This window comes from Peromyscus maniculatus, chromosome 19 (genome assembly GCF_049852395.1).
Source record: "Peromyscus maniculatus bairdii isolate BWxNUB_F1_BW_parent chromosome 19, HU_Pman_BW_mat_3.1, whole genome shotgun sequence".
Classification (NCBI taxonomy): Eukaryota; Metazoa; Chordata; class Mammalia; order Rodentia; family Cricetidae; genus Peromyscus; species Peromyscus maniculatus.
The window spans coordinates 65,189,967-65,202,985 of NC_134870.1; the positions used below are offsets into that span (position 1 = coordinate 65,189,967).

Below are 13,019 nucleotides of genomic sequence, written 5' to 3' on the forward strand. Positions count from 1 at the left end.
CACCATGTGGGTTCCAGGAATCGAACTCAGGTGGTCAAACTTGGCAGCAAGCACCTCTATGTGCTGAGCCATCTCACTGGCCCCGAGATGGGTGCCCTTATGGTTGTCATTTCATGGATGAGCAAACTGAAAAAATTAACTCGCCCAAGGTAAATAGTAGGCTTAGAACTTAGGTCCACGTGATCTGATTTCTGGAACTGAAGCTCAGTTATTGTGCCTGGACTCATTGGTGAGTGGGTGGAAATGAGAAAAGCAAACAGTGGACACCACCACCCGCTTCCGCTCTTCCACTTAACCCAGATAACTTTTACTCTCGTCCACACATACCAAGACTTTACAATTAGGGGTCATTTCTCAAGTTTGCCTGCTGCCAAAAGGCCAGCTTTAAGCAGTTCAGAGAGACTGGAGAGGAGCTAGGAACCAGGTAAGCTAGTGGACAGATGCACAGACACACACAGGAACTTTATCTGGGGGCCGAAGCTTAATGCTTCATTTTATTTCTCTCTCTCTCTCTCTCTCTCTCTCTCTCTCTCTCTCTCTCTCTCTCTCTCTCTCTCTCTCCTGGTTGTTCTTTTTACTCTATTTTTTTCTCTGTGTTACTTTTAACCTGTTGTTTTTCTTTTATTCCCCCCCCCCCATTGTTCTCTTTGTACATCTTTTTGATATTATCCTTTTAACTCTTCTCTGGTGTCTTCCTTCTGTTTCTTCCCTGATGGTTCCCTTCCATTTTTTCCCAGATGGTTTTCTCCTGTATCTTTCCTTCTTCTGTCTCTTATTTTTTGTCTTATCCACATTTTACCTCCTCATACAAAGACTTCTATGCAAGAAAAGATTACCTCACAGCCACAAGTTACATAGTCTCCAAAACAAAGTAAAATCTTTACACGGAAGTCTCATTAGGGTCAAAAGTCACAAGTTCTTCTCAAAAGTCCACAAGTAGATAAATATTTTTCTTTATCACAAAGCAATGATTCTTCTATAATTGATTAACAAAGTTTTAAGCAAGCCAAGTCAATTTCAGCCAGGTTTTTTTTTTTTTTTTGTACCAGCTGGCAGCTGTTGTGGTTTTGGTGTAGATTTCTATTCTTAATTCTACTCTAGAGAAACTTTAATCAAGGGCTCACTTCACCATCTATTTTCCTTTGCACACAATAGGGTCGTTTAACTTCCTTTTACAACTTTGTTTCTTCAACGTGCGTACTGGGGCCTATGATTAATTCTGTAATTAATCACATGACCAAGGAACTAGGCCTAACCTGGGGTGTAGGGACATAATTGTTCTCTTTAGTCATCGGCCTGTTTTTCACAGGCAGAATTCACGAGTCTATAATGAATGAAACTTCCTTGTTCTTATTTTCTATCCTCCGCAAAGCTCATGTCTAACAAAGAGGAAGGTGGCTTTTAGCTCATTTTTGCCTTTTTTATATCTCTTAGTGGAGCAATTGGCAGAACAAGAACAACCTGAATCATGTCCCCATTCATCTTTACTAACTGTCCTCGCCACCTGTGTCTTTTGGGCTACTTCAGAAAGTTCAGTTAAATCACAGATCTAATTAATCATCATTGTTCTTATAAAAATCAACTTCATTATAATCTGTAAGTAAATTCCCCAGTGAGGAGTGGGATGTTCCCAGGAAACAGTCGCACTGTACTAGATAGAGTAGGATCCTTTCCTGTAGTAATCACACCGTGCCAAGTACAGCGGGAACAGGACAGCAGCAAGCAGGAGGAAGCTCAGGAGAAGCCAGGGGCATTCTGGGAACAATCCTTCCAAGGCTCTGCCTCTCCACGATGCACCCAGAGTATCTTTGTTATCCTCTGAGGTGTATCCCATAAGCTCCATTGATGACGGCAACTCCTCTGACATGGCCACCAGCATTCGCCTATACATCCATTCCAAATCTACATTTAGTTATTTGAACTAAGTACATACGTTTATTAATCACTTATTGACTGATGTGCTGATGTTTTGGTGACCCATCCTCACTATCTGAAGGGTCTTATCACTCTCATAAGAAGTTGCATCCAGACGCAGTAACGTGCATACTTCTAGCCCTGGCTATTTGGGAGAATGAAGTGGAAAGATCACTTAATGGCGTGGGTAGCCTATTGTCTCCATCTCAAAACAATTTATTTTTTTCATGAATGAATTGCTTAGTCCCTCCTTCCTACCAGCCAGCTTGCTCCCCAGGCTTCCCGCCCCACAGTTCTGAGGCCCTCACTGGGCACGGTCACCCCGGGAACAGTCTGTTCAGTCTGGGAACTGGAGAGATCAACAAGGGTAGAGAAGACAAATACGGAGGGGTCTGAAGAGCCATTCTTAGAACTGGGACGTCAGTTTCTGCGCTGTCCTCAAGAAATGTAGAGGAGAGGGTGTTTTGGAGTGTCCCGGGAGAGGAAGGAGGCAGAGATGGCAGAAGTGATAGCAGGTGCTGAGAACCAGCAGGGCCTCCTCCATCCAGTCCTGTAGCTGGAGACAGCAGGAGCTGTAAGGAGTGACTTACACTGAATAGCAGGTGCCGTGGATCCGGAATCATGAGCTCTCTTCTTCCTCAGATGCCAGATTGCCAAACTAGACTGCCAGATAGGTTTCGAATCTGGTGCAGATCTGTTTAAGTGGCAGAAGAAACAACTCAATTTTGGTGACATTCAGAAATGGTGGCCATGGGGTGAGGCCTTAGCCTGTGCTCTGCAATACAAAAGACAGTGCACTTAATGTTTGGTTTTGAGCTTCTGTGGTAGCCCACTGTTAGGATAACCAATGAATTCCCCTCCTCACAGCCACGCCCTGGACAGCCTTCTGCTCCCAAGTCTAGGTTCATACTGTGACATGCTTTACCCATCAGAAAGTAGTGAAAGTATACGGTGCCCATTCTAGAAGCCCTGACAACTTCCTCTTTTGCATTCTGGGGGGAGGCCAGCCTCTGCAAAAGTCCAATGACCACAAACTAAGCAGGAAGCCTGAGATGACCTTGGGGAGAAGTGGGAACCCAGCCCACAGCAATGTCTGAGACCCAGAACCAGGTCCTGAGCTGGGTGGTCCATTCAGACCCCAGTTCTTTGAGCTCTCTTGACTGATGTCTCCACCAGGCTCATGCATGTTGTAGAGCTGAGAATGAGGAAGCAGATGGTTGACAGTTCCAGGCTTTCATGTTGGGGATAGTTTGTCACGTAGCAATAGAAGCAAGAAAGTCTCCTTGTAGCTGGAGTTTTCCTGTGTCCCACCTGGCCCGTCGTCAGGACAAATCTCTCTCACCCACCAGTCCTGCAGCCGCTTGGACCCAAGTAAACACACAGAGACTTATACTAATTAAAACTGTTTGACCATTAGCTCAGGCTACCTATTGACTAGCACTTACACTTAAATTAACCCATAATTCTTATTTATGTTTAGCCATGTGACTTGGTACATTTTCTCAGTTCTGCCTTCACATTTTGCTTCCTCTGCCTCTCATTGGCGACTCCCGACTCTTCCCAGAATTCTCTTCTCTGCTTGTCCCACCTATACTTCCTGCCTGGCTATTGGCCAATCAGCATTTTATTTATTAACCAATCAGAGCAACACATTCACAGCATACAAAGCAATATCCACAGCATCTCCTGGCCATGCATTTTGTCAGTTCTGTAACTCTCATGTCAGAAAATAAATGATGAGCAGGGAAGGAAAAATCATCTGAAGCCATGGGTCTTTCTTGAGAGAGTCCATTTTGACAAAGGCGGATTATCACTTCCTTTCTTATAAGAGTTCTCCAGGTTATCTCAAATGTCCCCTAGTTTACAAGATGCCTGGGATGGTTCGTTTTCACTATCCACCTGACTGGATTAGCAATCACCTAGAAAACACCTGTGTGGGAGGATTTCTAGAAAGGGCTAACTGAGAAAACCCGCCCTGAGTGACAGGGATCCCATCCTGTAGACTGAGAGCCCACACAGAACAACAGTGGAGGAAAGAAGGAAGCCAGCCGGTGTCAGCATTTGTCTCCTTATTTTCTGGTTTCCGTGAGGTAAGCAGTCTCCCTTGCTTAGAGCACCATGGTGTCAGCCTTACTCAGGCCCCAAGTGGAAGTGTCTTACCTCAAAACCCCCTGAGACTGTTCCTCCTTTAAGTTCTTTGTCTCGAGTGTTTTCTCACAGCAGTGAGAATCATGACGAACACAATGGCTGTTAATTTGAGTGCCAGCCTAAAGGTTTGACATTTCTTCCTCCTTAACATTAGATACAGAGCAGTTGAATGAATGAAGGGGAATAGACTATCAAGTTGCTGTCACACTAAGTGCTACATTGAGAGAGCTATGAGGAAAGCCTGGCCCCTGCCTTCAGGCTGGAATGAAAGGAAGCTTGTGAGATAGGTCTTTCTTAAAGAGAGTATGAGAGATTGCATGGGAAGCTGAGGGCCTCATGGATGTATTTGTGTGAATAGAAGCCTGTGGGACTCCAGGCAACAGATTCACTAAACAGGGAGATGCCTCACATGTTATTAAAACCAGTATAGTGTGTGTCAGAAGGCAACATGGGCTGTGTTGTAGTTAGGGTTTTCTGTTGCCGTGAAGAGACACTATAACCATGACAACTCTCAAAGAAAATGTTTAATTGGGGTGGCTTCCTTACAGTTTCAGAGGTTCAGGCCATTATCATTGTGTCAGGGAGCATGGTGGTGTGGGCTACATCTTGGCTTGCAGGCAACAGGAAGTCCACTGAGACACCGAGCGGTATCCTAAGCACAGGAAACCTCAAAGCCTGTGCCCGCAATGGCACACTTCTATAGCATAAAGTTTTCCCCAGTCCCACCCAGCCCCGAGGACCTGCTTAGAGGTGGGCAGGAAATCCAAGGAGCGAGACAGGAAAGAGAAAGGTGGAGTCTGGAGATATGCCAGCCTGCTGCCCAAGGAGCAACCTGCCAGCAGACTGGTAAGGCCACGGAACACATGGCAAAACATAGCTCATTAGAAATGGGTTAATTTAAGATATAAGAGCTAGCTAGAAAGAGACCTGCCATAGGCCATACAGTTTGTAAATAATATTAAGCCTCTGAGTGATTATTTTATAAGTGGCTGCGGGTCCATGGGGCTGGGCAGGACTGTAGAAAACTTCCTGCTACACACTTCCTCCAACAAGGCCATAGCTATTCTGACAAAGCCACACCTCCTAATAGTGCCACTCCCTATGAGATTATGGGAGTCAAGAACATTCACACTACCACAGGCTGTCAGGAATGATTAGGAACTAGTGATGTAAGATACATATTTGTGCTTTTTTTTCAGTGCCCCAGGTTTTCTGTAATGAATATGTATTATTTTTATAACCATAAAATTCTTGCAAAGATTTTGCAATGAAAAGAAAATGTCCAATCGTGGAAGTGATGCTGTGGATGCCTGGGGTCATCCCGGGTGCCTAGCTCCTTTCATGACAGTTTGTTTTAACCAGTTTGTGACAAGAACCCATAAATGACAACATTTGCTGATGACAGAGGCTTGCAGCTGATTATCATGTTGATACTGAACCTGAATCATTTCAGTTCAGTCGTTGTTGAACCTTTTCTTCCTGAACCTATGTGTCAAATGTCCTTAGAAAAACCTTGAATTCTAAAGCCCAGTGTGGTAGTGTATGCCTGAAATCTTAGTACTCCGGGAATCGAGGCAGGAGGACCAGGAGTTCAAGGTCATCCTTGGCTACGCAGTGCCTTTAAGGCCACTCTTGTTATAGGAGACCCTGTCAGAGGAACAACAAAAAACTCCAAACACTTGGGTTCGAAATGAAGCCAACACATCTCAATCCTCTGTGGAGAGATGGTCTGATATGCAAAGGCCCTTGCTATTTGCCAAGTGAAGCACAAATCCCCAAGGCAAACATTTACTATTCTCTACCGTCTGTACCAACCTGTGATCTCCCTTGGCTCTTCCTAAATCCCCTGTGCGGAGTGGTTTGCTGTCTACTTCCTGTTCCCATCCAACCCTCTTCATAGACAGAGTGGATCTGGTGGGGTTGGGGACCTGGCTCGGCCACTTGCTCACATGACTATAAGGAGGCCAGTGCATCCACCACACCTCAGTTTGCTGGTCTGTCAAACATAGACGACAACCCAACTCCTAGGGCAGCTGGGCCTCAAAGGCTTCATTAAGCAACACTGAGTGCTTGGTATATTTCCTGGTAGGTGTAAGGAACTCCAAAATGGTCACTTTTGTTCCTAACTCTTAACTAGTTAGTCCAGGCATTATCTATCTATCTAGTCAGCACAAGAAGTCCATCTTGTGCTTTCTGGTCTGTGGACCCTGAAGGAACTCTGCACCCTCCTCTTACCAGTTCTCCAAGAATGTGGATCAGAACTGGCTTGTCTCAAAGATGAGTTGAATTTGTCGAATTGAAAAATGTGACACCTTAACCATGCACGTACCAGCCACCTGATAGATTTTACAGTGTGTGTGTGTGTGTGTGTGTGTGTGTGTGTGTGTGTGTGTGTATTCACATTTATGTGGTTGCACATGTGTCTATGGGTGGGTGGAGGAGGCCAGAGGATAGCCAGGAGTTGTGACACCTCAGAAGCCATCCACTTTGTTTATTGAGATGGATTCTCTCAATGGCCTGGAGCCTACCCAGAAGGTCAGGCTGGCTAGTAAGCAAGCCTCAGGGGTCTACCTATCTTTCCTCAGCATTAGGTTTACAAGCGTGCACTGCTGTACCAGCCCTTTCACTTGGGTTCTGAGGCCTGAACTCAGGTCCTCATGCTTCCGTGGCAGACGCCTTTCCTCACCTCAGGTTTTACCATTTTAACCAACATCATAAGCATAACTGAAATGAGAATAACAAGTTGTTTATTCTCACCGAGCCCTTGTTGGAGATCTGTGAATGTTTGCAAGAGGTGCAATCCCTTTTTATGCTCTGGGGCTCTGTTCATTTTAACTCAGTATTCCCAAAAGCTCGACTAATGAATAATTCTACATTGTACCTTTGGACAACCTCTTGTCAATAATTAACACCCCACCTTCCCTTGCCGAGTGATGGCCGCCGTCACGTCCCTTCCCAGGAATGAGTTTCCTACAGCCGTTTGCAAATGTTAGCCAGCTAATGGTTCAATGTCTCCCTGCAAAGAAGAAAATGCTTTTCGGAAATGTAGATCTGAGCATTGGAATGTCATGTCCCATGCCACACTCCTGGAAGCCACAGCAAAAACGGGGTGAGAGAGATCCTGAACTTTTCCAGCAGAGCTGCCCAGCGTGGCAGCAGACAGAGCCACTTGCTGGAGAAGGGGAGAAACTCGGTTCTCAAATGGGTGTCATTCAACTAAAGGGTGCTGGGGCCAGGGGCCTGGCTCTGTGTTCTTAAACACAAGCTGACTCATGTTCTCCCTCTCCCACCCCCTCCCCTTCTTCCCCCTTCCCCTGGACATGTGAGGCCAGAGGTCAACTCTGGCTGTCTTCCTCTGTCAGCACCTACCTTATATTATTATGTTCTGAGGGTCTCTCTCTGAACCCAGAGCTCACTGTTTAGGATAGGCTCAGCGGCCAGTGTACCCTGTTGTCTCTGCTTGCCTAGGCCTGGGATGACAGACACACACCGCACTCAGCTTTTCTGTTGTTGTTGTTTTTGTTTGTTTGTTTCAAGACAGGGTTTCTCATTTTGGAACCTGTCCTAGATCTCGCTCTGTAGACCACCAGGCTGGCCTCGAACTCACAGAGATTCGCCTGGCTCTGCCTCTTGAGTGCTGGGATGAAAGGCGTGCGCCACCACTGCCCAGCTCACACCCAGCTTTTTATGTGGCACCTGAGAACTGAACTCAGGTCCCCCTGCACACAACTGAGTCGTCTTCCTAGGAAGATTCCCTTCCAGAGCCTCAGTTTTTTCCCTCAGAAACACGGGGTGAAAAGCCCTCCACACAAGTCTCTGACGCTCAGATGAGAAAGTCTGTGTAAACTGTGTCCTTTACTCTGTAGCCACTCATTACGGGGCTCTACTTATCCAAGAAACCAAAAAGAAAGCATGGAACACAGCCTTCATGTAGCTCCCAGTTGAAAGGCAGCACGTTTAGTAGAAAGAAAAGTCAGGTGTGGTGGCATACACCTTTAATCCCAGCACTCTGGAGGCAGAGGCGAGCCTGGTCTACACAGTGAGTTCCAGGACAGCAGAGCTACATAGTGAAACCCGGTCGCACACCCCTACCTCCACACAAATCTTACACACCAGTAAAATTGGGAGCAACAGGTTATTGTACACAAAGCTGCTCTTCTCGCTGACAAATACCCGTTACTTAGGAACAGGATTCACGAGTAACTACCTTGTATAGTTTAGTTATACTCAGAGATGTTAGCATGGTTGGAAGAACACCATCTAGAAATTGTGCAAAGCCTGCCATTCTTCCTTGGGCCAACTCTACACCAGGGCCAAGTTTAACTCAAAAATGATGATTAACACCATTTGTTGAAAAGATGTTAATATGCTTGGATTAAAGTGTGCCAGAGTGGTTTTTTGTTTACTCTCTCTTACAGACCTAAGAGGAATAGACCTGGGGAATCTTTGACTTTTCTGACCGGCATGAAAACCTATGCAATGTGCAAAGTATTGAATGAATCAAAAGCCAGAGAGTTCATTTGCAACTTAAGTGAACAAATCTAATTTTCTAATAAAAATATGTTATCTTACAGGAACAAACAATGTCTTGTATTATACATATTTTACTTGCTTTTGTTTTTAATGCATTGCTCTCCCCTGTGATCTCTGAGTAACATATGGGGAAGGTTCTGTCATCATAGCTGGGATATGCGCAGGTAAGGCTGTTTCATCTTGAAAGACCTTTGTGTTTATACCTGGACCCAATGTTGACTAACTCAAAGAAAGAAATGGCTGCTCTAGCCTTTTGGATTTCACAAGGCATTTTTATTAAGTCTGATTTAGACTTGTTTATCACATTCTGTCTGAGAAATCAAAGCCTATAACATCTGGTTTTCCCAGCATCGATATAAGACTGTTTCCAACAGGCTGTGCGACTTCACTTCTTGGGCTGTAGAATGGGAGCTGAAAGGACCAAGATGGGTCACTGTTTCTAAGGAGCATCCCCCTCATGTCTCATGTTTCTGAGTGTCTCGGGAGGTGAGGTCCACGGTGTGGCCCGTGTCTGGCAGACCGTAGGAGGGCCGAATGTGGAGCCCACTTCTTCTACCTGCAAAGCTCAAGGAATTCATACCAATTTTTCAGCAAGTGGTACTCTGCATTTTCCATGGGCAGGCACAAAGCAATCATTTGAAATAACCAATCAGTACCCTAGGGGTATTGCTCAGTAATGGAGTGTTTGCCTAGTATATGCAAGGCCCTGGGTTCAATCCCCCACCCCACAGTAAAATAAAATAATCGAACAACAAACAAATGAAAAGCCCTGCGTCACTTCTCTGGTTTGTTTTCCTTTCTCCTCCCCAGGCTCTGCTGGTAGGAACCTACACAAGGCATGAGAAACATGAGGCCCTGTAACGTCTGCTGGAAGGGAAGGTTTGGCTAGAATGGAATTGCTGCTGACATGCCCTGGGATGGTGCAGTAAAGTTCTTGCTATAAAAGCATGACTTCAGGTTCCTGGTACCCATGTGTAAAGCTTGGTGGTGCACACCTGTAGTCCAGTGCTGGGAAGGCTAAGAGAGAAGGATCCCTAGGGTTGCTGGCCAGCTGGCCTGGCTGAATCAGTGAGCTCCCAGCTCAGAGAGTGAGTGATTCTGTCTCAAAAATTAAAGGGGAGAGTATTAAAGGGAGACATCCAGTATTTATCTGCTTCTGGTCTTTACATATACACAGAAACTCATGTCACATGCCTATACATTTGTACACATGCTTATGCTCATGTGTGTGTGTGTGTGTGTGTGTGTGTGTGTGTGTGAGAGAGAGAGAGAGAGAGAGAGAGAGAGAGAGAGAGAGAGAGAGAGAGAGAGAGATTCACATATATGCACGCACACTCTCTGTGAGCAATTTAGCCAGGGATTTTTTTTTTTTTTTTGTTTGTTTGTTTGTTTTTCGAGAAAGGATTTCTCTGTGTAGCTTTGCGCCTTTCCTGGAACTCACTTGGTAGCCCAGGCTGGCCTCGAACTCACAGAGATCCGCCTGCCTCTGCCTCCCAAGGGCTGGGATTAAAGGCGTGCGCCACCACTGCCCGGCGCCAGGGATCTTTTTTCAGTCTCTCTTTTCCCTTCTCTCTCCTACTTTTTGAGGTGCTTGCAACTTGATAATTGTTAGTGCTCAAACCAAATACAAATGGCTAACTGAGGTGCCCGCTAACAGAGGAAAGCAGATGCTGTGGCGGACTGAAGGGGTCACAACACGCATTTACCAGGCGGACACTTCCGCCTAGCCAATTCCGGTCAGGATAGCCATTTCCAGGTCAAAGCGTCTCGTAACTAGGATACCCAGACACCTCCGCCTAGCAAGTTCCGGCCAAGGCATCTCGCGTGACCAGAATCCGTGACGTTACATGGCTACGTAAGCGCGCAACGTGACCATGTGATTTACGCACACGCGTGTAGTAGTGACGTGACCTGGCCACGCCCCCAGCCGGTTTTAAAGTAGAGCGCCATGCTTCCCAGTCCTTCTTCTTCTCCACGCACGTGTCTCTCCCACAGGCCTGCACATTCTATCCCTTTATCTCTAATAAACTCTATAAGCAGATTCTGTCGTGTTTCGTGACGTTTCCTTGCAGGGTAAGAACACAACGCAGCTAAATAACTAACACGGACCTCTCTCAGCATCTCCAGTACCTGTTACGGCAGGCATGGGTTGATATACCCTACCCCTACCCTAACCTCTCCAGCCCCAGCACTGTGCTGGGCCCTCCCCCCAGCTTCTTTTCCCTACATAACCCAGCCATTCTGGTTATGCTGGTCTCTTGATCTCCTGGCCTCTTGGCTCCTGGTTCCTCTCTCTCACCCCGCCCCCTTCATGGCCTGGTTCAGTCTGGACCATTCCAGATACTTTGGTATACCTGCCCTCGGATCTATAATAAACCTTTTCCTCAACCCATACCTAGGAACAGTTTTCATGCTATAACTAACTTTTAGATGCTAGGGATTTGGCCTCCTCTAGTCCCTAATTGCATCTTGAGAATTTGGGGGCTTAGAGATAGACCAAGCCCTTGGCGTTCTTCCCGTCCATTTGAGAAGAACACGTCTCAGTGTTAAGAATGGCTGCTTTCCTTAAAGGATCCCTGTTTGGAAACACTGAAAGATTCTGCTTACATAGCAACAATGGTGTGATCCAGCATCTCTCTTTAGCTGCTGCAGAACATGGCTTGGAAGAATAGGTAGAACAGGCTAGAGGTAGCTTCTGCAAGATGGGATGGAAGCGATCGAGACACTGGCTCCTCTGTATACCTTGTGACTGCCCTTCTGCATTTCTTCTCTGGAAACTCCTGACCACGCAGGAGAGGGCTTCAGCCTAGTGGGCACTCTAGCAGCCTCTTTGATTGATGCTTTAAATAATAGACCAGGCAGAATACATCCCGTGCAGGGAAGCCCTGACCAGAGTTAGGGCGGAAGACGCCCCATGTGAACCTGGTGTTCCTAGCTTGGATTCAATGGGTCCTGTTCTCTATGGCCTCCAAAGGGACAGAGCTGTTGGATCCTTACATGTGAGCAGTGACTGCATGGGTTGGAATGTAATTGGCCCCCATGAGCTCATAGGGAGTGGCACTATTGGTAGGTGTGGCCTTTTGAAGTAGGTGTGGCCTTGTTGAAGGAAGTGTTTCACTGTCGGGGCAGGTCGGAGGTCTCTTTTGCCTAAGCTTGGCTCAGTGTCACAGACACCTCCTGTTGCTTTCAAGATGTAGGACCCTCAGCTACTTCTCTAGCACCATGTCTGCCTGCACACCACCATGCTTCCTGCCATGATGATAATGGAGTGAGCCTCTTAAACTATAAACGAGCCACTCCAATTATACGTTTTCACTTTTAAGAGTTTCTGTGGTCATAGTGTCTCTTCACAGAAATAGAAACCCTAACTAAGACAGAAATTGGTACCAGGGACTGGGGTATTGCTGTAACAGTGGTACTAAGAGTTATTTGAACTGCGGGGTGGGGGTGGGGGTGGTGGCGCATTCAAGAGCTTTCAGAGGAGAAGAATTTTAGTATGTTGCCTAGAGATCATTCTTACGATATTTTGGTAAAGAATGTGGCTGTCTTTTATCCTTGTCTGAAGAGTCTGCCTGAGGTTACAGTGAAGAGTTTCGGATTAATTCCTTTGGCAGAGGAAATCTCAAAACAGCCTAGTATAGACCCTGTGGTTATTAGTGGTGACTCTAATGAAGATTTATAATGAAAATGAGCAAGCTGAGCAGGGTAAATTACAAAAAGTAAATTTTGAGGAGAAAAAGAGCACCAGGAAGTGGAATGGAGCTAAGTCCTGTGTTCAAGGAGATAAATGGAATAAAGGGAGTGGTGACCCCAGGGCAAGATCCTACCCAGCTAAGTTTCCAACTTGTGAAAAGGAACTAAGGAAAAGATTAGAGCTCTGTATGGTGGTGCACACCTTTAATCCCAGCACTAGGAAGACAGAGGCTGGAAGATCTCTGAGTTTGAGGCCAACCTAGTCTACAGAGCAAGTTTTGGGATAGCCAAACTTAGGCAGTGAAGGACAGAAAGCTGGTGAAGATGCAATTGAACAAGAGACCATATTCCAGTCTCAGTAAGCAGCAGAACTTGGCAGCTTTGGCCACCTGGTTCTGGCTTTAGAGTTCAGAATAGAAGAAATGGATTATGCAATCTGCCTCCAAGTGCACATAAGGAAAGCTGCTGAGGCCAGGCATGAGTCAGGGATGTCCCTGCATGGAGGCCTAGAGAGGCCTTTGTGTGAAGCTGTGAGGTTGGAGCCTGGATTGCCTTGGCAACCCCAAGATTGCCAGAGTCATGGGATACCTGCTGAGGAGACCTGCTACCAAGGAATGGAACCAGCCCAAGATAAAGAAGTGTGTTATAATCAACAGAGCTGAAGAGAGTTGGAGATATGAAGAACATTTTGACATCAGACATGGAGATGCAGAGTTTGTAGTTTGCCCAGC

General features: G+C 46.2%; 1 long non-coding RNA gene across 1 annotated transcript; it reads right to left on the minus strand.

Moving 5' to 3' along the window:
- Positions 1–509: 509 nt before the first annotated feature.
- On the minus strand, positions 510–7,316 carry LOC143269618 (uncharacterized). The gene is made up of 2 exons (XR_013046172.1): positions 6,980–7,316; positions 510–2,608 (listed from the first exon to the last, which is right to left on the minus strand). It is a non-coding gene; the product is annotated as an uncharacterized LOC143269618 (long non-coding RNA).
- Positions 7,317–13,019: the final 5,703 nt, after the last annotated feature.